This window comes from Pan troglodytes, chromosome 18 (genome assembly GCF_028858775.2).
Source record: "Pan troglodytes isolate AG18354 chromosome 18, NHGRI_mPanTro3-v2.0_pri, whole genome shotgun sequence".
Classification (NCBI taxonomy): Eukaryota; Metazoa; Chordata; class Mammalia; order Primates; family Hominidae; genus Pan; species Pan troglodytes.
In genome coordinates, this window is record NC_072416.2 from 14,207,796 (window position 1) to 14,232,858 (window position 25,063).

At 47.5% G+C, this 25,063-nt stretch overlaps 1 protein-coding gene across 9 annotated transcripts in view; it reads right to left on the bottom strand.

Annotated features, from left to right (window-relative positions):
- The window catches only part of LITAF (lipopolysaccharide induced TNF factor), a 39,186-nt gene that overhangs the window by 11,349 nt on the left and 2,774 nt on the right, over nucleotides 1-25,063 (bottom strand). The window contains exon 1 of one of the 9 annotated variants that reach the window (XM_063796663.1): nucleotides 24,537-24,679. The exons of 5 other annotated variants lie outside the window; for them this stretch is intronic. The gene's annotated coding sequence lies outside the window, so the exon portion shown is untranslated. Of the gene's footprint in view, nucleotides 1-1,797; nucleotides 2,228-16,083; nucleotides 16,265-24,536; nucleotides 24,680-25,063 lie in introns of those variants that run through there. 3 more of the 9 variants (XM_063796665.1, XM_054668209.2, XM_009430312.5) reach the window with 3 other exon arrangements.

Consider the following 25,063-nt stretch of genomic DNA (forward strand, 5'->3'; position numbering starts at 1 on the left):
TTTTTACTTGTATTTAAGCAATTTAAATGTGAAAACTGACAATTCAATTATTGGGAAGCTTTTATGTAAGTCTGGGACAACTTGAATATATGAATCATTTTTTCAATGGTAAATTTGATGAACACTGAATATAGATCAAAATGTTTTTTGATAAAAATTTAGCATTCAATTTGGGATAGAATGTCAATGTAAAAATACACCCTGGGTTTCAAAACTTAGTAGGAAAAAATGAATGTAAAATATCTCATTAATAATTTCTTATATTGATATATTAAAATGACCACAGCTTAGATATATGAAGTTAAGTAAAATGTATTGTTAATTTCACCTGTTTCTTTGTACCTTTCAAAATGTGGCTACTAGGCCGGGCATGGTGGCTTACACCTGTCATCCCAGCACTTTGGGAGGCTGAGGCAGGAGGATGGCTTGAGCCCAGGCATTCTAGATCAGCCTGAGCAACATAGGGAGACACTGTCTCTACAAAAAAATTAAAAATTAGCCAGACATGGTGGTGCACCCCTGTGGTCCCAGCTACTTGGGAGGCTGAGGTGGGAGAATCACTTAAACCCAGGAGTTCAAGTGAGCCGTGACTGCGCCACTGCACTCCAGCCTGGGCGAGACTGTCTCAAAAATAAATAAATAAAAACAAAATAAATAAAAAAGAGGCCAGACACAGTGGCTCACGACTATAATCCCAGTACTTTGGGAAGCCAAGGCAGGCGGATCGCCTGAGGTCAGGAGTTTGAGACCAGCCTGGCCAACATGGCGAAACCCCGTCTCTACTAAAAATACAAAAATTAGCCAGGTGTGATATTGGGCGCCTGTAATCCCAGCTACTCAGGAGGCTGAGGCAGGATAATCACTTGAACGCGGGAGGTGGAGGTTGCAGGGAGCTGAGATTGCGCCATTGTACTCTAGCCTGGGCAACAGAGTGAGACTCTGTCTCAAAAATCAATAAATAAATACATTAAATGTGGCGGCCAGGCACGGTGACTCATGCCTGTAATCCCAGCACTTTGGGAGGCTGAGATGGGTGGATCATTTGAGGTAAGGAGTTCAAGACCAGCCTGGCCAACATGGTGAAACCCCATCTCTACTAAAAATACAGAAATTAGCCAGGTATGGTGGCGTGCGCCTGTAATCCCAGCACTTAACCTGGGAGGCAGAGGTTGCAGCGAGCTGAGATCACACCACTGCACTCCAGCCTGGGCCACAGAGCGAGATTCCATCTCAAAAAAAAAAAAAATGTAGCTACTAAAAAATTTTAAATGATGTAATGAAGCTTGCTTTCTGCTCCTAATACACAGCAAAGCTGTGAGCCATGGGAGTCACAGAAGGTTATAGAGAAGGGGAAAGGCCCAACCCCAGAAAAGACAGATGAGACAGAAGGTCTGTAAGAGGAGCAAGAAGCAAAGTAGAGAAGGCCACAGAAGCAGGAGGGCAGGGTGGGGCTGTAATGAGATCGCAGGAGGTGTTTGTGAAAACAGGCTCTGGTTTAACACTGAGACTGATGGTGTAAAGTGGTTTGAGGCGTGTTGCTAGTTTCCTCTGACATACAGGAACAGAAATGCAGCAGTCCCAGCTTGCCCCTAAAGTCAGCTGACATCCCTCCCAGATGACCCCGGGAACCCCTGACATCTGCTTCTGGCTTTGTTGAAACTTCCAGCAAAGGGAACCACAGGGCACCCTGGGGGTCTGGAGTGACCTACATCCGGGTTGAACGTCGAGGACTCGCCATCACAGCCCCAGACCCACCTCCATGATTTATGATGAAAACTGACTCGTATAAAAACTTACAAGACCAGAAAAAGCCAGTGTGTACAGAAATCCTCAAGGAGCATGGTTGGTTGTGATTGCCAATGGAATGCTTTGAGGGAAAACAAGGCCTGGGGCATCCTAAACCTCCAAGAGGCAATGGCTGAATTCAGCAGCGGCGCAATTCCTGCAAAAACCACGGCCTCTCCTCCCAAAGTGAGGAAACTGCATCTTTACAGAGTCAACATACAGGTGTGGGGGATGGGAGGACGGGAGCTTTCTTTTGACGACCTTTAAAAGATGGGTGGGCCCCAGTTTCTCGTTCTGGAAATTAAGGCCTCGGCCACCGCCTCTCCCCCTTTATTGAGACCATCTTTCATGTGGTAACATCTTATCTTCTGGGATTTCGAGACACTGCCTCTTCTGAGCATTGCTTTGAGATCAAACAGCCACACAAACACATTTATAATTCTGAAAAGAACAAGAGCAACAGGCCAGAATAGTAAAAAAGACTCATAACCGCTGGTTTGGAAGTTTTCTAAATAAATTCCACAGTCTTCCCTCCCTCAGGCCCCAAGGCCAGGAAATGCCACCACGGTTAGTCCCATTTTGTTTCCCTTGTTTTGCGCCTTCATTTCAATTTGGCTTATCTCCTGGGATAAGAGGCCCACCCACCAACCATCCCTCTCCTCATCACCCCCCCATCCCCTCCTTATCACCCCCCCAACTACGAAACTCTTAGAACAGCAATTAGTCCCCCTCACCCTAAACTCACACACACACTCTCCACAATGTCTTTTTTTAAAAAAGAGGAAAAGAGAGAAAGAAAGAGAGAAACAGGGTCTCACTCTATTGCCCAGGCTAGAGTACAGCGGCATGATCATAGCTCACCACAGCCTGAAACTCGTAGACTCAAAGAATCCTCCTGTCTCAGCCTCTGGAGTAGGTGGGACTACAGGTGTGTGTCACCATACCTGGCTATAACTTTTTAATTTTTCTTAGAGACAGGGTCTTGCTATGCTGCCCAGGATGGTCATAAACTCCTGGGCTCAAGTGATCCTCCTGCCTCAGCCTCTCAAAGTGCTGGGATTACAGGCATGAGCCACCGTGCCCTGCCTCTCCACACTGTGAACCTGGGAGATGGAGGCTGCAGTGAGCCGAGATCGTGTCACTGCACTCCAGCCTGGGCGACTGAGCGAGACTCCGTCTCAAAAAAAAAAAAAAAAAAAAAGGAAGAAAAGAAATTCGAATACTTTTTGAACAAAGGGCCTCGCGTTTCCATGCTGCACTGGAGCCCAGAAATTAAGTAGCCAAATGTGACCGGTGGTGACAGAAAAGGAAAAGGAGGCATTCCTGATCCATGGAGAATTTGGATCTGACATGCCCAGCTGTGGAATCACTTTCACATCTATAAATATGCCACTTGGGATATCTTGGGGTCCCTTTTAGCCAAAAGTTTTCCTCATTCTACCTCTCAACAATTTGCTCAACGAAAGGTATTCTTGCCCAGGCATGTTGGATCACGTCTGTAATCCCAGCACTTTGGGAGGCCGACATGGGCAGATCACTTGAGCCCAAGAGTTTGAGACCAGTCTGGGAAACAAATTCAGACCATGTCTCTACAAATGGTACAAAAATTAGCCGGGCGTTATGGCAGATGCCTGTGGTCCTGGCTGCTCTGGAGGCTAAGGTAGGAGGATCACTTGAGCCCAAGAGTTTGAGACTGCAATAAGCTAGGATCACGCCACTGCTCTCCAGCCTGGGTGACAGAGCAAGACCTTGTCTCAAAACAAAAGAAAAAAAAATAGAGTCACAAAAGCATATATAAAGACAATCTTTAAAAAATTTTTTTTAATTAAAAAATATATATTAGCCAGACATGGTTGCACAAACTTGTAGTCCCAGCTATTCAGGAAGCTGAGGTCGGAGGATTTGCTCGAGCCTGGGAGCTTGAGGTTACAGTGAGCTGTGATCACACCACTGCACTCCAGCCTGGGTGACAGAGTGAGACCATATCTCTACACAAAAAAATTATAATAATAATAATTTTTTTTTTTTTTGAGTCAGAGTCTCACTCTGTCGCCTAGGCTGGAACGCAGTGGCGTGATCTTGGCTCATGGCAACCTCCGCCTCCCAGGCTCAAGCAATTCTCGTGCCTCAGCCTCCCGAGTAGCTGGGATGACAGGCGCCTGCCAACACGCCCAGCTAATTTTTGTATTTTTTAGTAGAGACAGGGTTTCACCATGTTGGCCAGGCTGGTCTCAAACTCCCAACCTCAGATGATCAGCCCGCCTTGGCCTCCCAGAGTGCTGGGATTACAGGCGTGAGTCACCACGCCTGGCCAGAAATTTTTAAAAAACAGAAAAATCATGAAAGGAAGATACACCCTCAGTGGAAGCAACACATTTGAACTCTGGAGGGATCACCTCTCTTTCTGCCTCCCTAATACATGAAAGTGCGTTTACTGTGCACTTTCATGCCACATACTTGATGCCATGCAAAAAATACCTGCCAATGATGGGTTCCAACTCATTCTGTCACTGGGCACCTTGCAATTCAAGGTGACCTGCTTCTTAGTAAACAGGCAATAGAACGTTAATGATCAGCCGAGGATGGAAAGTCACAAAGCTCAGCCCTCTCATATTGAGAAGAAAAACAATGAAATTCTGAGAGAGCTCAGAATTTCCCTGGAGGCAGGGTGCCCAAAGCTGCATATTTACTGCTTCAAGCCCTTAGCAAAAGACAAAGGGTTGGGGTGGGGGGCGTGCTTATCAACGCAGAGAGCATCTCCATCTCAGTTTTGCTTGTGTTTTTGTTTGAGACAGAGTCTCACTCTGTTACCCAGGCTGGAGTGTAGTGGCATGATTTCAGCTCACTGCAACCTCTGCCTCCCAGGTTCAAACAATTGTCCTGCCGCAGCCTCCGGAGAAGCTGGGATTACAGGCACGTGCCACTAAACCCAGCTAATTTTTTTGTATTTTTACTAGAGACAGGGGTTTCACCATGTTCGCCAGGCTGCTCTCGAACTCCTGACCTCAAGTGATCCACTCACCTCAGCCTCCCAAAATGCTACGGTTACAGGTGTGAGCCACCGCGCCCGGCCTCAGTTTTGTTAAAAGTGGAGGCAAAAAACCCAGAAACCCGCAGGGAGAAGCCACAGTGTCAGACCCAGCGATCGTCCGCGCCCTTAACTGATATTAATGCACCGATCTGGAATCCTCGGGACGTGGAAATAAACTCCACGAGGGACCTCACTTTCAGCAACAGATCTGCTTCTAAACAATTCAGCCTCAACAGCCTCAGAATTCTCTGGAATAGGCCAGTGCAAGCTGCTACTTCAGGCACTCACAAGGTCCTGGGTGTCATCCTACTCCTTGCGCACCCAAAACAGGGGTTCATTCAACATTTGCACAATCAAACCTGCAGGTCAAAAGGTACAGTGTTCTAGCTAGAATCTTGAATTTTTTTTTTTTTAATGGGGAGATCACAGGGGAGTGCAATGGATAAGCCTCACCCTGGGAAAACCACGTTCATGATTATGGTATCGCTCCTGCTAACTAAGTATGACCTTGAATCCTAAATGCAAAGGAAAAGATCAGACTTCGGGAAGCCCGGGGTGGCCAGCCTAGCAGTTTTATCACTGATCATTCCGGCTCCACGACAGCCCTGGAATGAACCTCGAAAGCACAAAAGGCTACAGATCAAATGATTCCACTGAGATGAAATGCCCAGAATAGGTGAATTCATAGAGATACAAAGCACATCACTGGTGGCCAGGGATGGGTGTACAGCAGTGGGAGGAAATGGGTATGGGGTTCTTTTGGGGATGATGAAAATGTTCTGGAACCAGATGGAAGTTGATGGTTGCACAATGCTATGAACTTACTAAATGCACTGAATTATCTTTTTTTTTTTTTTTTTTTTTGAGACAGAGTCTTGCTCTGTCGCTCAGGCTGGAGTACAGAACTTACTAAATGCCACTGAATTATCTTTTTTTTTTTTTTGAGACAGATTCTCGCTCCGTTGCTCAGGCTGGAGTACAGTGGCACAATCTTGGCTCGCTGCAACCTCTGCCTCCCAGGCTCAAGCAATTCTCCTGCCTTAGCCTCCCTAATAGCTGGGATTACAGGTGCCTGCCACCACACCCGGCTAATTTTTATATTTTTAGTAGAGACGGGGTTTCACCATGTTGACCAGGCTGGGCTCGAACTCCTAACCTCAAGTGATCCACCTGCCTCAGCCTCCCAAAGTGCTAGGATTACAGGCATGGGCCACCGCGCCTGGCCTTGAATTACTCACTTTTAAATGGTTATCTTTATGTGACTTTCTCTTCACTAAAAAGCAGGATAGGGGTGGGGAGGAGACATTGCTGGAAATCTCTAATCTCACTATCCCAAGCCAAGGCCTTAAAACTGAGCCTCTAAGTTGGCCGCTGGTCTTGGTTCAGTCCATCCCGGGCCCGTTTGTTTAAAATCCTGCCACGTGGGTCTTTCTGACACCCCTCATTGTGCTCTTGACTAGCGCGACTCCCTGCTCCGGGTTTGTGAGGACTGAGAAGATTCCCAGGATGCACTGGTGCCCCTACCAACCACACAGTCTCTCGTGGCATCTCCCGCCACACCTGCCTTGCTTGGATGTTCCCAAACATGTCACAGGCATGCTCTTTCTTCCGTCTGCCTCCTTCCTGATGGGTCTGGCAAATTCCGCTTATCATATCCCAGCTTGCGTGTCACCTCCTCCAAGAAGCCCTCTCTGGCTTGCCCCCGGGAGAATTCATTCCTCCTGGAGCCTCTCTATATGGTGCTGAGGTCAAGGGCACAGACTCTGGAGCTAGACCCCCTGGGTTCCTCCAGGCGCCCCATGCCCCAGGGCATGACTTTAGTGCCTCAGGTTTCCCATCCGTAAAATGGGCACACTGATAGTTTCTTCCTCATAAGGCTCTTGAGAGGATGAAATGAATCCATTTGCAAAAAAGGACCAGAGCAACTTGGAGCACATAAGCACTCGGTATGTGTCAGCTGTTATTAACTCATGTTTGTTTGCTGTATTTGTCATAAGGCAGTTTTCTTCACTTGTCTATCTTCCTATCTGGTCATAGACCCCATAAGAGCAGGAACTGACACTAAAATCTGCATCCCAGCACCTAGAAAGAGGGCCAAAACGTTATGGGTGCTTCATAGGGTGACCCAATGTCCCAGTCTCCCTTGGACAGAGGGGTTTTTCCCTGGATGCAGGACTTTTGGTGCTAAATCTAGGAAAGTCTCAGGCAAACTGGGACAAGTTGGTCACTCTGGTACTTCAACAGTTTGTAGAAAGCAATACCTAGGTATGAAAAAAGGACACCAAGATCCATCTGGAAAGGCATGAAGATTTGGGAGCAGGCCAGACGTGGTGGCTCACGCCTGAAATCCCAACACTTTGGGAGGCCAAGGCAGAAGGATCGCTTGAGCCTAGAAGTTCGAGACCGGCCCGGGCAACATAGTGAAATGCCATCTCTACTAACAATCAAACAAATTAGCTCGGCGTGATGGCACATGTCTATAGTCCCAGCTACTCGGGAGGCTGAGATAGGAGGATCCCTCGATCACTTGAGCTCAGGAGGTTGAGGCTGCAGTAAGCTATAATAGTGCCACTGCAATTCAGCCTGGGCAGGGGTAGGGGGGCGCATGGACAGAGGAAGACTCTACCTTGGGTTAAAAAAAAAAAAGATTTAGGAGTAGACATGAAACAGCAGGAAGGGCTTACTCCAATAGCCCTAACATAAAATCTGAGAAAACGACGTTTGTAAAGGAAGATGTTTATGTAATGACAAGCCTCCATATAGATGGTCTCACAGTTCAGCTCAAGGTAACACGAGGATTTATGGTGCAGATGCCAGCACATCACCAAATATGCTCAAGAACTGGAATCCGTGAATTGAGCCTGGAGTCCTTCATTTCCTCCGGGATTCCTGGGGGCAGTGTATTGTTTCTCAACAGGGCACCCTAGGATGTCCAGGCAGGAGGAGATCAAGTCGGGATAAAACATGGGTGGACAGGCTGGGCGCAGTGGCTCACGCCTGTAATCCCAGTACTTTGGGAGGCCGAGGCAGGCGGATTACCTGAGGTCAGGAGTTTGAGACCAGCCTGGCCAACATGGCAAAACCTCGTCTCTACTAAAAGTACAAAAATTAGCCAGGCGTGGTGGCACACGCCTGTAATCCTAGCTACTCGGGAGGCTGAGGCAGGAGAATTGCTTGAGCCCAGGAGATGGAGATTGCAGTGAGCTGAGATCGTGCCACTGCACTCCAGCCTGGGCAACAGAGCAAGACTCTGTCTTGAAAAAAAAAACACAAAACAAAACAACAACAAAAACATGGGTGGACAGAGGTTGAAAGGGAAGTGTAGGGGCGTGTACACATGGACAAAATGAAGTCAGAAAGAAAAACTGCTGCAGTCTCCAAACCTCAAGACTGGTTGGTTCATTTTTTTCTCCTTGGTGGAAGTTTATGGCACTGCTAGAATCATCACTCAGCGGAGGAGACCCCTTGTTTGGGCCAGCATCCATTCCAGTTCTGATTCCAGCTATGGAAAGATGTCAAGAGGGTAGTTCCAGGCCGGGCATGGTGGCTCACGCCTGTAATCCCAGCATTTTGGGAGGCCGAGGTGGGCGGATCACTGGAGGTCAGGAGTTCAAGACCAGCCTAGCCAACATGGTGAAACCCGGCTCTAATAAATACACAAAAATTAGCCAGGCGTGGTGACGCACCCCTGTAATCCCAGCTATGTGGGTGACTGAGGCAGGAGAAGTGCTTCAACCCAGGAGGCGGAGGTTGCAGTGAGCTGAGATCATGCCACTGTGCTCCAGCCTGGGCAACAGAGCGAGACTCTGTCTCAAAAAATAAAGACGGTAGTTCCAGCAGGGCACAGTGACTCACACCTGTAATCCCAGCACTTTGGAAGCCCAAGGCGGGAGGATGGCATGAGCCCAGGAGTTCGAGACCAGCCTGGGCAACACAATGAGACCCCATCTCTACAAAAAAGACAAAAATTAGCCAGGAGTGGTGGTATGCACCTGCAGTCCAAGCTACTTAAGAAGCTCAGTGGGGAGGATCACCTGAGCCTGGGAGGCAGCGGTTGCAGTGAGCCATGTTTGCACCACTGCACTCCAGCCTGGGCAACAGAGCAAGACCCTGTCTCGAAAAAAAAAAAAAAGAAAAGAGAGAGGGTAGTTCTTACCACTGTATTATCCATTCAGAACCTTGAGTCATGAGCAGGCTCCCCAATGTCCCCACCCCATCAAATTCAGAAATACTTGTCACTCCACGCTCATCACCTGGTCCTTGGGGTAGCCCTAAAGCCACTTGTTCAATGGGGACAAGGTGTCATCCATTCCCCAGAAATGACACTGGCTTTCTTCATGGGTATCAAGCAGATTCTGAGTCTCTAACTTGCTGGTACCCCAAGATGTCACAACGTCAACAGTTCCAGCCAACAGGTGTGGAGAAGAAAGGGGACATCGAGTTGCTACCGTGTAAGTGCTCCACCTTCAGTGCTTGCTTGTGACACTGAAGGTACACCCTTGTTTTTTTTTTTTTTTTTTTTTGAGATAGAGTCTCATTCTGTTGCCCAGGCTGGAATGCAGTGCCACGACCTCGGCTCACTGCAACCTCCACCTCCCGGGTTCAAGCGATTCTCTCACGTCAGCTTCCTGAGTAGCTGGGACTACAGGCATGCGCCACCAAGCCCAGCTAATTTTTGTATTTTTAGTAGAGACAGGGTTTCACCATATTGGCCAACCTGGTCTCCAACTCCTGACCTCAAGTGATCCACCCGCTTCAGCCTCCCAGAGTGCTGGGATTACAGGCATGAGCCACTGTGTTCAGCCTGACACCACTGTCAAAGGAGTCTCAGGGCCTTTTTCCTCCCTGACCCCATCCCTCTCTGGTGAAATGGCCAACAGGCAGACAGGGCCCAAAAGGGAAGGAGGAGTAGGACGGATAGTGCCCAAGGCTGAGAACTGCCCTTGAGCAGCTGAACAGGACGCGGGGGCTTCCGAGCAGAATCCCATCAGAAATTGGCCTGGTGGGAAAACTGAGGCCACTAAGCTCAGAGATGATACAGGCTGGACATCTCTGCCTGGTGCCCAAGATAAATTTCTGTTTTTGAGAAGGAGTCTCACTCTATTGCACAGGCTAGAGTACAGTGGCACCTGCATAGCTCACCACAGGCTCCAACTCCTGGGCCCAAGTGATCCTCCCACCTCAGCCTCCCAAGTACCTGGGATTACAGGCACATGCCACCATGCCTGGCTAATTTTTAATTTTTTTTGTAGAGATGAGGTCTCGCCATGTTGCCCAGGCTGGTCTCGAACTCCTGGCCTCAAGTGATCCTCTTGCCTTGGCCTCTCAAAGTGCTGGGATTAAATCAAGGTAACTTAACATGTGGAAATTTCAGAAACACCTCTCTGTGTCCCCCTGTTATTTACAAGAGTCACAGAGTCACTCATAGCTCAGGGAGAGTAGGAATGGTGTGGACTACGGCCTGGCCAACTGAACACCCAACTGTTACTCAGAGTGAAGAGAAGACACAGATGATGGTGAACAGGCAGGGCATGAAGAGGGAAATAAAAAGGGCTAAAAGAAAGGTAAGACAATGGGGCCAAGCGTGGTGGCTCACGCCTGTAATCCCAGCACTTTGGGAGACAGAGGCAGGTGGATCACTTGAGGTCAGAAGTTCAAGACCAGCCTGGCCAACATGGCAAAACTCTTGTCTTTACTAAAAATATAAAAATTAGCCAGGTGTGGTGGTGCTTGAATGTAATTCCAGCTACTTGGGAGGCTGAGGCAGAATTGCTTGAACCTGGGAAGCGGAGATCGCAGTGAGACGAGACGCACTGCTGCACTCCCGCCTGGGCCACAGAGCGAGACTTTGCCTCAAAAAAAAAAAAAAAAAAAAAGTTAAAATGGCAGAATTTTAAGGCAGGTCAAACCTTTAAGAGCAGAAACTCTAAGACCCAGCCTCCTTGGTTCAAATCCCAACTCTGCCACTTCTAGGGTGTGCAAACGGGGGTGAGTTGCCAAATTTCTCTCAGGTTTCCTCATCTGGAAAATGGGCCAACAATAGTACTTACACTTCAGAGGGCTGCTGTGAGAATGTAGTGAGCAAAATACACCGGAACATTGGGTAAGCAGGTTACTATTATATCAACACACAGCTGTCATTACAGAGGAGAGTAAAACCCAGGGAGGGGGTGACTTTCCCACAGTCACACGGGGGCTTCACTGCGAGAGGCAGGAGGACCCAGGCACAGACCTCATCCCACCACAGGGACCTGTTCTGTACCCAGTACCTCCACGGCTTCACAGGTAGACATTCACTTGTTTGGCTAAATCCCCTACAGTCTGACCTTCCCACCCCTACCGGCAGTGTGGGCGACAGAATAATGCTCCCCAAAATTGTTCACAGCCTAATCCCTGGAAGCTCTGAATATGTGACCTTAAGTGGTAAAGAGAGACTTTGTGTATGTGATTAAGAATCTTGAGATGAGGGTGTTATTCTGGATTAACCAGGTAGGCCCGGTGTAATCACAAAGGTCCTTATAAGAGAAAGGTAGAGGAGTTCGAGACCAGCCCTGGCCACATAGAGAGACCACATCACTACAAAAATTACGAAAATTATCAAGGTGTGATAGCGCACATGTATCATCCCAGCTACTTGGGAGGCTGAGGTGGAAGGAGGTTGGGGGGTGGGGTCTGGGGGGTTGAGGCTGCAGTGAGCCACAGCTGCACCACTACACTCCAGCCTGGGCAACAGAGCAAGACCTCTGTTGGGTTTAAATGTAGAAAAAGGAAGCTGTTGGCTTTGAAGGAGGAGGAAGGAGCCACAAATTAAGAAATGCAGGCGGCCTCTGGAAGCTGGGAAAGGCAAGACCATGGATTTTCCCCAGGAGCCTCCAGGAGCACAGTCCAGCTGACAGTGCTATTTTTTGTGTGTTGTTGAGTCCAAGTCTCACTCTGTCGCCCAGGCTGGAGTGTAGTAGTGCGATCTCAGCTCACTGCAACCTCCGCCTCCCGGGTTCAAGCGATTCTCCTGCCCCAGCCTTCTGAGTAGCTGGGATTACAGGCACCCAACACCATACCTGGCTAATTTTTGTATTTTAGTAGAGATGGAGTTTCACTATGATGGCCAGGCTGGTCTCAAACTCTTAACCTCAGGTGATTCGCCTGCCTCGGCCTCCCAAAGTGGTGGGATTACAGGCATGAGCCACTGCGCCCAGTCGACACATTGCATTTAATCTGAGGAAGCCCACTGCAGACTTCAGGCTCCAGAACTGGAAGATACTACATTCACGTTACCTAAGCCACTGAGTTCAGGGTAATGCGTTAGAAAACTTATCCATCCACCCTCATAGCTGGGTTGCCCAGATTCCCCACTGGCCCTGCAGATTCTCAACGGGCACTCTTCCCCCTCCCACAGCAGGGGGCACCAGGCAGAGGTCAGACCCCCTCAACCTCCCACCTTAACCCCCAGGCATCTGTCTGCCCGCCCTGGGCTCAGAAGCAGCCCTCCTCCTCTGGTTCAAACTTCAATCTGGTGAATGTGGCCATCTCTAGGTGGGAGCGGGCCCTGTGGTCTCTGGGAGGGACTGTGCTCAGACAATGTCCCCTCTTGCCAATCACGCCCTCTCGGCTGGCTCTTTTCCTGAGGTCTCCTAAATGGTTTAATCTTTCCAAGCACGGTGGCTCATGCCTGTAGTCCCAGCACTTTGGGAGGTGAGGCGGGGAGATCACTTGAATCCAGGAGTTCAAGACCAGCCTGAGCAAAATGGCAAAACTCTGTCTCTTTTTTTCATTAGCCAGGCGTGGTGGTGCGCACCTGTAGTCCCAGCTACTCACAGGGCTGAGGTGGGAGAATCACTTGAGCCCAGGAGTTTGAGGCTGCAGTGAGCTGTGATCACGCCACTGCACTCCTGCCTGGGTGAAAGAGCAAGACCCTATCTCAAAATAAATAAATAAACAAACAAACAAATAAACAGATCAAAACAAAATCCCCCTCCTGCCTTAGCCTGGGTCCTCAGCCCCTCCAGTGACCTGCCTCTCCTCCAAATCCACCTTCCACGTCAAGACACTTCCTGTTCCTTTCCTGCTCCCCAGGTACGCAGGGTCTGCACGAAGCCCTTGTCGTTCCCCCCACCCCTCAACCTCAAACGCATCAAGCTGACCACAGCCCTCCCCTAGACAACACCCCGAGTCCTCATGCATGAGATGATGCTCCAGTCCTCCTCAAAAGCAGGGAGATGCAGCTAAAACCACACAGAGACAGATGATCGGGCTGAATATCGTCAGCGAGAAGTCACATGACATCACACACCAGCGAGAAGTCACATGACATCACACACCTGCTGACGGGACATCACACACCTGCTGACGGGACATCACACACCTGCTGACGGGACATCACACACCTGCTGACGGGACATCACACACCTGCTGACTGACAGGATGAGGTGAGAAGGGCCTCTGTGGCCTTCCTCCCCTAAACCCGCAGCCCCACGTAGTCATGAGAAAACCGGCCACAGGGCATCAGGCCGGCACTCCTCAAAACTGTCAAAGTTACGGAAAACAGGAAAGTCCAAGAAACTGTCAGAGACCAGAGGACAATGAATAGAGAGGTGACAACTGAATACGACGTAGAACCCCGGCACAGAAAAGCCTTAGTTGGAAAAACTGGTGATGTCCAAATAAAGCCTGGAGTTTGGTAAACAGTAACGCAGCGGTGTCAGAGAAGCAGTTGTGGCCAGTGTCGCATAGGGAAGTAGATGCTGGGTGACAGTAAATGGGAGCTCTCTGTATTAATTGTACCAATTTTCTCCACATCTCAAGCTCTTTTTTTTTTTTTTTTTTTTCTGAGACAGGGTCTCACTCTGTCAACCAAGCTGGCATGCAGTGGCGCAATCTCAGCTCACTGCAACCTCCGCCTCCCAGGTTCAAGCAATTCTCATGCCTCAGCCCCCTGAGTAGCTGGAACTACAGGCGTGTGCCACCACGCCTGGCTAACTTTTTGTATTTTTGGTAGAGATGGGGTCTCACTATGTTGCCCAGGCTGGTCCCAAACTCCTGACCTCAAGCGATCCGCCTGCCTCGGCCTCTGAAAGCCCAGGGGTTACAGGAGTGAGCCACTGCACCCGGCCATAAAAGATTTTTTTTAAACCCCATAACCGATGCCATGATATCATGATATCATTTTTCACCCATCCACCAGGCAAAGAGCAAAATGTTGGTAACACAAACACAGAGCTAGCCTGGGTATGGATAAACTGAGGCTCCTGCAACAGAAATGGCCAACCAAATTTAACATGAACAAGTCCAGCAACTCTTCCTCTAGAAATGTGTGCTGGCAATAACCCCCACATGTGGCTGAAATGACAAAATGACAAGCACATGGGGTATTCACTACAGCGTTGCTGGTAACAGCAGAAGCCTAGTCCGCCAGCAAGGCAAGGGTACCAATCAGGGATGGTCCCTCCCCACAAGGTACTGAAACGAGGAAGAGTTTTATTTGGGGAAATGCAATCACCACCAAGATATACTATCATGTTTAATGAGGCAGGAGAGTGTTTGTAGTGTGCCACCATTTGTGTATGCTGAGAGAAGAAGATATCTTTTTTTTTTTTTTTTAGGAGTCTTGCTCTGTTGCCCAGATTGGAGTGCAGTGGCGCGATCTCGACTCACTGCAACCTCCGCTTCTCAGGTTCAAGCACCTCTCCTGCCTCAGCCTCCCAAATAGCTGGGATTACAGGCGCCCACCACCACACCCAGCTAATTTTTGTCTTTTTAGTAGAGACGGGGTTTCACCACGTTGGCCAGGCTGGTCTCAAACTCCTGACCTCAAGTGATCCTTCCAACTTGGCCTCCCAAAGTGCTGGGATTACAGGCATGAGCCACAGTGCCTGGCGTTTTTTTGTTTTTTTTTAAAGACAGGTTCTCACTGGGTTTTTTAAAGACAGGTTCTCACTGGGTTGCCCAGGCTGGAGTGCAGTGGCATGATCATAGCTCATTGCAGCCTGGAGCTCCCAGGCTCAAGCGATCCTCCTGCCTCAGCTTCCAGAGCAGCTAGGACTACAGGTGTGCACCACCACACCTAGCTAATTTTTTTTATCTTTTGTAGAGACGGGATCTCACTATGTTGACCAAGCTTGTCTCAAACTCCTGGGCTCAAGCAATCCTCCCACCTTGGCCTCTCAAAGCGCTGGGATTACAGGCATGAGCCATCATGCCCGGCCTAGTATTTCTTTATATAATATGCATAAAATGCCTCCAAAGGCAAACATAAGAAACTTAACGGTCGGTGTTTGTCGGGAGGGGAACCAGGTGGACTAGGGGATGGGGTGTGACAAACACTGGTCACTTTTACACCCTTGCTGGTCTTTTGTATGTTGAGCCATAGTAATATTACATATTTACAAAATACATACTTTTTTAATTAAAAAAGAAAGTCTCCTCTGCAAACCTGTCTCTGCCCTCCCCAGGCCTCCATCCCGGGTCCTTCCCGCCTCTGGGTGAAGGTGATGTCATCACAGCCCTTTGTGTTCCTGCCCAGCACCTGGCCCTGGGACCTTCCCTGTTTGCAGAGTGATTAAAGCTTCTAATTATTTCTATTTGGTAAGAAGACGTTCCCTTTACCACTCCCACTATATCAACCCCAAAATTTGCACTAACAACATCCTATTTGTCAATATAAAGTTTTTTTTTTCTCTTTTTTGAGACAGAGTCTCATTCTGTGGCCCAGGCTGGAATGCAGTGGCGTGACCTTGGCTCACTGCAACCTCTGCCTCCCAGGTTCAAGCGATTCTCCTGCCTCAGCCTCCCAAATAGCTGGGATTACAGGTGCATGCCACCACGCTCAGCTCATTTTTTTATTTTTAGTAGAGACAGGGTTTCACCATGTTGGCCAGGCTGGTCTCGAACTCCTGACCTCAAGTGATCCGCCCACCTCGGCCTCCCAAAGTGCTGCCATTACAGGCGTGAGCCACTGCACCCAGCCTAAAGTTCTTTTTTTTTTCATGTTGCACTATGATCCAGTTTTCCTCCAGGGGGTTCTAAACACCAATGGTGGACAAAGGATTGGGAGATGTGGACCCTCCCTTGCTGGCCTTATGGGACCCATATAGGGAGGCAAAGTCAACCAACAGGGGCAGTTGTGGGAGAGATATGAAGGGGAGACTGGGTATAGTTTCTTTTTTTGTTTTGGGAGGGGTACGGTTCCTAGGAGCGAGTGGAGGATCTGGGGACAAGGGCAAGGGGGCAGATCTGGGTACAGCGGGGACAGACACCCAGAAGCCATGTACCTGTGTCCCGTGGGGCAGGTGAGCAGTGCGGGGCCAGGAGAGTGAGGTCGTGTTACAGGAGCCTTCACACCACAAGGTGGGCACCAGCGCCTGGGTTTATGGGGGACCCCACCAAAGGGGCTTCTATTTCAAAAACCAGCAGTCCAAGAACAACTTGAAAACCCCCAGAGGGATTCAACTCCTGCCAAGAAGGAGAGTTCAGAATCTAAAAATAAGCTTCAAAACCGAGAATACCAAGAGAACCACCCACCGCAGAAGCCATCCCAACAACTCGCCGTCAGCGTAAACACACATCAAAGGTCTCACGGCCCACGGCCAAGGGTGTCTTCTCCCGAGAACACAAAAAACCAAGTTGAAACACAGCAGAAACCCCAGTCTCCATAGCTTCTGGTGTTGCTTCATTCTGACCCATAGCCTCTGTAAACATTCCCCCGAAAAAAGTATCTTAACCTTTTTCTTTTCTTTTTTCTTTCTTAAACTGAACTTTGTTTTACAATCGGGGTCTCGCTGTGTTGCCAAGGCTGCAGTGCAGTGGTGCAATCATAGCTTACTACAGCCTTGAACTCCTGGGTTCGAGTGATCCTCCCACTTCAGCCTCTCGAGCAGCTGGGACTCCGGGCACACGCCACCATGATTAGCTAGTTTTTTTAATTTTTAATTTTTTGTAGAGACGGGGTCTCACTATGTTGCCCAGGCTGGCCTCAAGTGATCCTCCCAAAGCATTGCGATTACAGGCATAAGCCACTGCACTCAGCCTTAATCTTTTTCTAAAATCGATCCCAGCTGGGCACGGTGGCTCATGCCTGTAATTCCAGTGCTTTGGGAGGCCGAGGCGGGTGAATCACTTGAGGTCAGGAGTTTGAGACCAGCCTGGCCAACATGGTGAAACCCCATCTCTACTAAAAATCCAAAAATTAGCTGGGCAAGGTGGTGCATGCCTGTAGTCCCAGTTACTCCAGAGGCTAAGGCATGATAATTGCTTGAACCTGGGAGGTGGAGGTTGCAGTGAGCTGAGATCGCACCACTGCACTCCAGCCTAGGCAACAGAGCAAGACACTGTCTCAAAATAAATAAATAAGTAAATAAATAAATAAATTCCCATATTCCCCTCTCCTTTCTTACAATCTGCAAAAAAAAAAAAAAAAAAAAAGACAGAGAGAAAGAGAAAAAGAGAAAGGAAAGGAAAAATGCTTGTGTCCACATGTGTGGTTCTACACGGTCCCAGGCTGCCAACAGTCCAACATGGGGCTGACGGCGGCTCCATCCCACCAACACAATTTGCTGCTTCAAAGCCTCTGAGGACTTGGACACCAGCAGAACCCAGCGTGCAAGGACTCTGTGTAAAGTAAGAGTTCATAGTTGCCGTGGGCGCCTCCTCTGAGTGAGGTAAACAGGCTTGGGCATCTGCTTTGATGATAAATATATACCTTATTTGGGAGTCTTCTATTTGCTTACTTCCTTTGTTCTGGCCAAATTCCAGATGACTGCAGGTAGTCTAACTGTCTGTCTTTGAAAATTCCAGAAAACAGCAATCTTGCCTTTAGCAAGACTTACGGATAATGTGGGAACAGGGTGGTGGTGGACATTGCCTGTCACGTGCTTTTCATGCCTGTTTCACATCCCCTGGCTGACACCACATGATCTAGCCCTTGATGGCATATGTCTTCCTCCTGCATCCTAATTGCTTCCTGTCTGCAAGTTAGCTTCTGTTAATATTTCCCTAACTGGACCATATTACGTTACTCTCTGCCCACCCCAGGGGAAGGGATGTGATCTATATTTCCCCACCAGGCCTTGAGAAAGCCAAGTGCATCTGACATCCTTGCACAGCTGAGGTCTCCTGTGCCCACATGGCACATCTATCCCATCTATGACAGGGTATCTACGGCATCAGCTCATTAGAAGTGTCTATTTTTTTTTTTTTTGAGACGGAGTCTCCCTCTGTTGCCCAGGCTGGAGTGCAGTGGCACGATCTCGGCTCACTGCAACCTCCACCTCCCAGGTTCAAGCAATTGTCCTGCCTCAGCCTCCCGAGTAGCTGAGATTACAGGCACCCACCACCACGCCCGGCTAGTTTTTGGACTTTTAGTAGAGATGAGGTTTCACCATGCTGGCCAGGTTGGTCTCGAACTCATGACCTCACGTGATCCACCCACCTCAGCCTCCCAAAGTGCTGGGATTACAGGTGTAAGCCACCACACCCGGCCAGAAGTGTCTATTTTTTAAACAAGAAAAGACAAATCTTCCTCACTGACAAATTCCAAATAGTATGAGTAGATACTCCCCCTCCAGGGGATGCACTTTTATTTTATTTTCTTTTTTGGAGACAGGGTCTCACTCTGTCACCCAGGCTGGAGTACAGTGGCACCATCATAGCTTACTATGGCCTCAGCCTCCTGGGCTCAAGCGATCCTCCTCCCTCAGCCTCTCGAGTAGTTGTGACTGCAGGTGTGCATCAACAAGCCCAGCTAATTTTCTATTTTTTGTAGAGATGGGGTCTTGCTCATTCCACTATTTCCAGGCTAGCATGCAGTGGCTTGATCGTAACTCACTGCAGCCTTCAACTCCTGGGCTCAAGTGATCCTCCCACCTCAGCCTCCTGAGTAGCTGGGGCTACAGGTGTGCACCACCACACTCAGCGATTTTTTTTTTTAACTTTCCATAGAGATGGGGGTCTCAATATGTTGCTCAGGCCGGTCTTAAATTCGTGGGTTCAAGTAATCCACCCGCCTCAGCCTCCAAAAGTGCTGGGATTACAGGCATGAGCCATGGCACCTGGCAGGAGGTGGAACTTAATCTCTCCCTTTCCTCTCCTGTGTGTGGGCTGGACTCCTTGACTCTCTTTCAAAGAACAGAGTCGCCAGGCGTGGTGGCTCATGCCTGTAATCCCGGCACTTTGGGAGGCCAAGGCGGGTGGATCACCTGAGGTCGGGAGTTCGAGACCAGCCTGGCCAACATGGGGAAACATGTCTATATACAGGCACATGCCTGTAATCCCAGCTACTCAGGAGGCTGAGGCAGGAGAATTGCTTGAACCCAGGAGGCAGAGGTTGTAGCGAGCCAAGATCGCACCATTGCACCCTAGCCTGGGCAACAAGAGCAAAACTCCGTCTATGAAAAGGGAAAGAGAGTAAACTACAAGCGAGAAAATCTGGCAAATATCTCCTTTTCACTCTCTCTCTTGATATTAATTAACATCAGGAATACTTTACTCTCTCCCTTGATATTAACATTTGCAATGTCATGTGCATATCATGTGCCCTCTGATGTGACAGGATGAGAAGAACACTTCACCTCCGTGGTCTTCTCCTCCCAGAACCCACAACCCCACTGTAATCATGAGAAAAATATCAGACAACCCTGATTTGAGGGAAATTCTACAGAATCCCTCATCTTCAAAAAGTATCTAGGTTATGAAAAACAAAGCAAGACTGAGAAACTAACATAGCCAGGGTGGCTGAGGAGACAAGATGACTAAATGCAATGTGGGGCCGGGCACAGTGGCTCATGCCTGTAATCCCAGCACTTTGGGAGGCCGAGGCGGGTGGGTCACCTGAGGTCGGGAGTTCGAGACCAGCCTGGCCAACATGGGGAAACCCCATCTCTACTAAAAATAGAAAAATTAGCTGGGTGTGGTGGTGCGTGCCTGTAATCCCAGCTACTCGGGAGGCTGAGGCAGGAGAGTTGCTTGAACCCGGGAGGCCAAGCTTGTAGTTAGCTGAGATTGTGCCATTGCACTGCAGCCTGGGCAACAAGAACAAAACTCTGTCTCAAAAAAAAAAAAATAAAATATATCAATGCAATGTGGTACCCTGGGTTAGGACCCTGGCCCAGAAAAAAAGGACATCAGTGGGAGAACTGGGAACTCCAAATAAAGTCTGGAGTTTGGTGAACAATAACATACTCTCATCAGTTTCTTGGTTTGACAAACATACTGTGTGATGTAAGATGTTAATAATGGAGAGAACCAGGAACTGGGTGAGGAACTCCCTGTACTAACTTCACAACTTTCTTGCAAATCAAAAATTATGCCAAAATTAAAAGTTTATTTAAATACTTTCAGGGATCACACTTATAAATGAGTCAGATAGGTGATGGGGCTCAGGACACACTACCCCAAAATATGACTGTAGCAGACTAGAATATGTCACCTCAGGATCTATTTCTTTGGCATATTTTGAGCTGATTATTCTGAGAAACTGCAGACACAGGAGCAGCTCTGAAAAGCTGTCCTTTGATACAATAAATTGAAATCTACAGGTTGATTATCCCAAATGTGAAAATCCAAAATCTGAAACTTTTTGAACACAGACATGATGCTCAAAGGAAATGCTCATTGGAGCATTCTGGATTTTGGATTTTTGGATTAGAGATGCTGAACCAGTAAGTAGAATGCAGTATTTCAAAATCTGAAAAAAAGATCCAAAATCTGAAACACTTCCAGTCCCAAGCATTTCAGAGAAGAGATACTTGATCTGTGTAAAGGAAAGTGACTATCATAGGACCCTCATCAACCAGTGAAGTTTTTTTTTTTTTTTGAGACGAAGTCTCATTCTGTGGCCCAGGCTGGAGTACAGTGGTGTGATCTCAGCTCACTGCAACCTCTGCCTCCTAGGTTCAAGCGATTCTCCTGCCTCAGCCTCCTGAGTAGCTGGGATTACAGATGCCCACCACCACACCCGGCTAATTTTTGTATTTTTAGTAGAGACGGGGTTTCACCATGTTGGCTAGGCTGTTCTTGAACTCCTGACCTCATGATCCACCCACCTTGGCCTCCCAAAGTGCTGGGATTACAGGCGTGAGCCACCGTGCCCGGCTGGAAGATCTTAACTTAGGAGAGGAGACTGAAGGTCGACACCTGGTCACAAGCCATCACCTGCTCTTCTGAGGCTACTCTGAGACAACTTTCATCATTCAAGGGGCTTTTTATCTGCATTAACAAGGCAACCTTTGTTCACCATACATTTCCTCCCCTTACCCTTCTATAACCTCTCACCACCTGCCTCCAGGAGCCCCAAGCCCCTATTCCTTTTTCTTTTTTATTTTGAGACAGGGTCTTGGTCCGTCACTCAGGCGGGAGTGCGGTGGCACTATCTCGGCTCACTGCAGCCTCGACCTCTCAGGCTCAAGCGATCCTCTTGCCTCAGCCTCCAGAGTGGCTGGGACCACAGGCATGAGCCACCATGCCAGACTAATTTTTGTATTTTCTGTAGAGACAGGGCTTTGCCATGTTGCCCAGGCTGGTCTTGATCTCCTGGGCTCAAGCGATCCTCCTGCCTTGTCCTCCCAGAGTGCTGGGATTACAGGCATGAGCCACCACGCCCAGCCGCTTATTCCTTTTTTGTAGCTCAGGCACACTACATAAACTTCAATTATCTGACCTTGCTTTGAGTTTCACTTTCTGTGGGACTCCCACATTTATGCATGGAATAAATTTGTATGTATTTTCATCCGTTAATCTATCATCAGTTTATTTCATAGACTCAATTATGGTACCTTCAGAAGGCAGAAAGAAAGTCTTCTCTCTCCCCTACATAGGCCAAGAGTAAGAAAAACTATAAGGTGAAATGGAATAGGCAGGTCTTAGCCCCAAAGCACTCAAGTTGAATTTAAAAAAACAAAATTTGAGTGCTTTGGGGTGAGGCTCATGCCTGTAATGGCAATACTTTGAGAGGCCAAGATGGATGGATCACTTCACTCCAAGAGTTTGAGACCAGCCTGGGTAACATGGCGAAACCCTGTCTCTACAAAAAAAACCACTAAAATTAGTGTGGTGGCTCAGGTGGAAGGATGGCTTGAGCTCGAGAGGGAGGTTGAGGCTGCATGGAGCTGTGATCACGCCACTGTACTCCAGCCTGGCCAACAGAACAAGGCCCTATCTCAAAAAATATATAAGTAAATAAAGTATATTTTGGTTAAATGCCAAAGATTAAGTGGGGGGTAAAGGAGAGTTTCTGACACTTCTAACTGATGAGGTGAAAAATAAAAAATAAAATAAAATAAAAAGATACCTAGAATTTCAGCAGAAGAACAGGTTTTAAAGGAATCTCCCAAACTCTGCCCAGCTGAATGCATATTTACACCTGACCACAAGTCCTCACTCCCCTCGAAAGCTATTTCACAGCTTCCACAAAGGAAGGACAACAAAATTGAGCTCACAGAAGTAGAGAAAAGAACTGTGGTTGCTGGAGGTTACAAAGGGGAGGGGAAGAGAGGCTAGAGAGAGGTTGGTTAATAGGTACAAAGTTACAGTTCAATGGGAGGAATAAGTTCTACTGTTCTGTAGAACTGTAGGGCGAATATGGTTAACAATTATTCAGTGTATATTTTCAAATAGCTAGAAGAGAGAATTCTGAATGCTCACAACACAAAGAAATGATAAGTGTTTGAGGTGATGAACATGCCAATTAGTCTTTGATCAATTACACACTGGAGACATGTAAGAAAATATCACTCTTTATCCCATAAATGTGTATGATTATTATGTGTCAACTAAAAATAAAAGAGAAAATGGTCAATGGCTTTTTAAAGGGTTTGAAAACAAGAGCAAGATATAGTGAAATATCTATTTCACTCACAACGGAAAAAAAAAAAAAAAAAAAAGAACTCCCCACAAAGCTTTAGCCACATGTGGGTGGTAAACTCTTCTAAAAATATATCCTCAAGCTGTGCATAGAACTGTTTTCTACATTTGGGTATCAGATCAACACATAAAAGGGCAAGGCCTTTAGAAAGATAAAGCGGCTTTTTAACTACCAACTTAATCCTCGAAGATCAATTCTTCCAGGAAGAAAAAGGAGAAATATTCAATTCTACTCTGGTCTCCATCTCCCAGCCCCCAGAAAAGAAACACTAAGCTAGGCCCATGAATATGTATATCGCAGAAATGACCCCAGAATAAAAAAGGGATTCCTTAGGCAAAAGAAGGGCACTCACATGCAAATTGTCAGGTCTCCTAAGAAAATAGCCTAGTTTGTAAACAAGAAAGAGAACCAGCTGCGAGGGTCAAAAAGGTCTGGTCTTTTAGGGTCTCTGGAGAAAAACGTTATTTCCAATAATGGGAGCACAGTGGATCCTGACTATAATCAACTTTCAGGAACTATCCAAATTGTACACTTATTAAATTGAATATTGCTTAAAATTCTTAAACTAAGGAGGGTCACCTGGCAGGTTTTAAGCTACAATAATTCTGCAATATGGTTTTTGTTGTCATGGAATTTAACCTGTCTATCATTCCTGAAAATGCTCAAGGTGAATGGTGCGTCTTAAGCCATAAATGGTTAAGCAGGAAGGTAGACAAAAGGGGAAACCCGGACCTCCAGCTCTTTGGGAAAGGAAGCGAGAAATTGGCCTTTGGTTATTTGATCCCAAACAAATTCCAGTTTCAGTAGACCTCAGTAAAAGTACAGAAGCTCAGAGTGAAATATTTCAGAGAAATGTGTGCCAATTCCATCTTCTGAGTTCAGGCTGTTTCTGCAGGGCGTTATGTCCCACAAGTCAAAGATAAAGTTACCACAATCTTAAAGCCAGGTTCAAGCATGGCGTAATGACAAATCACAGTGATTTGTGGAATGGAAAATGCTTCCATCGGGGAGTTGGGCTGCTCCCCCACAATCAGAGTGGGCAGTTTTCCTCTGGACTCCTGGTGAAACCACATCCCTAGTTTCCACATGAATGACAGTTTTTCATCAAACAGTGCAAGGAGATCATTAATAAGACTGAGACTGCATTAGGATACAAAATTGTATGAACGCTGATGACAATTTCATAGAAAACAGGCACAAAGACAAAAGACAGAAGCCGCCCGATAAGGACAGCCAGTGGTAGTTGTTTCGTTCTATGAGATTATGCCTTTCTTCTTTATCTTCCACACTTTAATATTTTTTAATAAAAAATTTCAAACTATCAGTGCATCATCTAGGAATAACCTCATGGATTCAAGTTTAAGGCAAGTCATCATTAAGCTCTTAAACTTACCTGAGGCACACTGTCAATTAAATCTAAGGCTCCATGAGCTAAATAGCTTAAATTCTCCAACATTATTTTCTCTGAAGCCTCCAGCTTTGGATCCTGGTATATAAACTCCTACCTACTACGAGGTGAGCAGAGAATTACCATCACATAGACACCCTCCAGAATGGTTCCTTTCTTGTGTCCATGCCTTAAGCTCTATGAAATTACACAATTCTTCTACGGAAATAACCTGCAGCCAAGGGACAACTTCATTAGCTACAAAGCTGTTGTCACCTGTGTCCAGAGTGTCAATCAATACAGGCTCAAACAACAAGATGAAATTATGAGGACCCTGGAAAATGCCACTTGACCTCAAATAACATTTCTTAGGCAAGTAAACATCAATCAAATTCAGAACAGACCATGGGTGGCCAAACAGACCCGGGAGACGTCAAAAATGTGTGTGCTAAAGAAACACAGAACTAAGGAAGTCTATTTACCTGATAGACCGCCTCACCCACGGGGCTATTTTCACTGCTGTAAAAGCGAAAACAAATAGAGGACAAGTCACAGTGCCAAGAATACAGGACTTCCTCTTGCAGATCCTCTTTTTTCCACCCTCACTGTAGCTCTGGTGAAATTCCTATTCAGTGGGAGAAGTTTAAGTCACAAAACGGCACCAGCCCATTCTCAAAGTGCTATTATACACCTCTGAGCAGTGAGGATGGGTAATGTCAGCAAAATATGCACTGTTTATTTTCTTGAAAATTAACTTGGGCTGGAAACGCCTTCCAGCTCCTTCCTCTCAGTGGATTTTCCATTTACTGTCTTCAACCACCTGGGCTTGTCTGTACCTCCTCCACAGCTCTACTGAGACCCTCCTGTTTGTCTGAACTATGTCCTCATGTTCCTTCTGCCACATGTGCTCAGGCCTCAGTTTTTCCATGAAAGTTTCTCTAACTTAGCTGCCTCCTTTCCACTGTTCTCAAGCCCTTTCTGGAGTTACAAGGGCATTAGCAAGCACCAG